Here is a 2,965-nt window from a genome sequence, read left to right as displayed (position 1 = left end):
GATTGCTTACGAATAGATCTATTATGAGCATTGCAAAGTCTATACCAAGCATCTTTTAGATTCTCCCCTCCCCTTTGTTTAAAATTAGAGTAAGAACTAGCCATAACATCAAAGCAAGCAAGATTGCAAACAGATCTGACGAGAAAATGGCGAACGGAAAAGAGGGCGAATAAAACGACAATTTTTTGTGAAGTCGGGGAGATGAAAATGAGAGGCAAATGGAAAAAAATTATAAATTGCAAGGATATGAGATTTGTGATTAGGAACCTAATAGGTGTTGATGATGTGTCCCCGACAACGACGCTAGAAATTCCTTTTGATGTCGCTTGAAACTACGTCGGTATTTCCCCAAAGAGGAAGGGATGATGCAGTACAGCTACGGTATGTATTTCCCTCAGTTTTGAAACCAAGGTATCAATCCAGTAGGAGAACCAAGAAACACTATGTAAATGATACCTACACACAAAGAACAAATACTTGCAACCTGACGCGTATGAGGGGTTGTCAATCCCTACTCGGGTAACGACGCCAGAAATTGTCAAGTTGACGGGAGAATATTTGTGGTAGATTAGATAAATAGCTCTAGATAAAACACAAAATAAAATAAGTAATAAAAATGCAGCAAGGTATTTTTGGGTTTTTGGAATAATATATCTGAAAACAAAAGCAAATAAAATAGATCTCAAAGCAAATATGATAAAGAATAGACCCGGGGGCCATAGATTTCACTAGTGGCTTCTTTCAAGAAATAGCACATGGTGGGTAAACAAATTACTGTTGGGAAATTGATAGAAGATCGAATAATTATGATGATATCCAAGGCAATGATCAATATATAGGCATCACATCCAAGATTAGTAGACCGACTCCTGCCTGCATCTACTACTATTACTCCACACATCGACCGCTATCCAGCATGCATCTAGTGTATATATTAAGTTCATGGAGAAACGGAGTAATGCAATAAGAACGATGACATGATGTAGACGAGATCTATTCATGTAGGAATAGCCCCCATCTTGTTATCCATAATAGCAACAATACATGCGTGTCTTGCTGCCCCTTCTGTCACTAGGAAAGAACACCGCAAGATTGAATCTGTCACAAAGCACCTCTTCCCATGGCAAGAAAAATCGATCTAGTTGTCCTACCTAAACCAAAGATTCGAATAAGAAATACGAGGCTATAAATAATCATGCATGTAAGAGATCAAAGAAGACTCAAATAATATTCATGGATATAGATATGGTCATAAACTCAAAGCTCATCGGATTCTAACAAACACACTGCAAAAAGAGTTACATCAAATAGATCTCCAAGAGACCATTGTATTGAGAATCAAAAGAGAGAGAGGAAGCCATCTAGATACTACCTACGGACCTGCGTAGGTCTATGGTGGACTACTCACGCATCATCTGAGAGGCACCAATGAGGATGATGAACCCCTCCGTGATGGTGTTAGATTGGATCTCATGGTTCTGGAACTTGCGGCGGCTGGAATTGTGTTGCGTCGACTCCCCTAGGGTTTCTGGAATATTTGAGTATTTATAGGGCAAAGAGGCATTGCAGGGGTTCCGTGGGGAGAACAACCCCCGGGGCACGCCCTGGTGGGTTGTGCTCCCCACGAACCTCCACTCTAGTACTTCTTTGGCCCACTGGGTGTCTTCTAGTCCAAAAAAAATCTCCAAAAAGTTCCGTTGCGTTTAGACTCCATTTGGTACTGATATTCTATGAAGTAAAAAACAAGCAAAAAATAGCAACTGACACTAGGCACTATGTCAATAGGTTAGTCCCAAAAAATGGTATAAAGTTGCTACAAAATGATTGTAAATCATCCAAGAATGATAATATAACATCATGGAACAATCAAAAATTATATGTGCGTTGGAGACATATCACCTGTTATAGCGATTTTCTAGAGAATTGGCTCGAAGACTCTAGGCGCCAGGAGATGCGATCACTCGCCTGATCCATGTCTGGCGACTGGAAAGCAATGCACTCAAGGAGGTCCTGCGAGGCGGCAAGTTTCGGAGGCCAAAATAGCCGCGGGAACACGAAGCGCCCTATGTCTAGAAGGGCCACCTTGACTGAGATCCTAGGTTCCACCGCGATGGAGAACAAGTCCGGGAAATGGGCGGTGAAGGGACAGTCCTTAACCCACTTGTCAAACCAGAACAGGGTCGAGGCGTCGGAACCCACCGAGCTGAATGATGGACTGCTAGAACTGCGAGCCACCCGACTGTTGACAGAAGGCGAGTGCTTGTCCCCGGAGATATTTGTTCCGGATGATGTCTAGCCACAAGCCGCCCTCCCCATTCACAATCCGCCACAACCAGCGAGTCGGTAGGGCAATGTTCATGCTTTTGGACGGCATGATCCCAAGCCTGACCTGGTCACAGGGTTTGCAAATATGGCCAGTGGACCATATGGTATTTTTTCTTATCACCCTCCCCAAGCTAGAAGAATCTCGGCTGGTACTTGGGGATATCATGATGGAGGGTCTCATGGATACTATAGAAGCTCATGATGAACAGGAGCATGCTAGAGAGTGAGAGTTCATGAGCACTATTCGAGCCACCTTGGACAGCCATCGGACCGCCAGGGTTCGACGCGGTGTTGGAGCTTAGTCACAGCTGGACGTCAATCCACCATGAAAAGCCGAGAGTCACTAATGGGTATCCCTAGGTAGGACGTAGGGAAGGAACCCAGCTGACAATTAAGTCGGTCAGCAATGTGATATGTCTCCAACATATCTATAATATATGAAGTATTCATGCTGTTATTTTATCATTATTGGATGTTTTACACTCATTTTATAGCAACTTTATATCATTTTTTGGGACTAACCTATTGACCCAGTGCCTAGTGCCAGTTGCTATTTTTTGCTCGTTTTTTACATCGCAGAAAATCAATATTAAACGGAGTCCAAACACCGCAAAACTTTTTGTGGATTTTTTATGGACCA

This window comes from Triticum aestivum, chromosome 1A (genome assembly GCF_018294505.1).
Source record: "Triticum aestivum cultivar Chinese Spring chromosome 1A, IWGSC CS RefSeq v2.1, whole genome shotgun sequence".
Lineage (NCBI taxonomy): Eukaryota > Viridiplantae > Streptophyta > Magnoliopsida > Poales > Poaceae > Triticum > Triticum aestivum.
Note: the sequence above shows the minus strand (reverse complement) of the source record.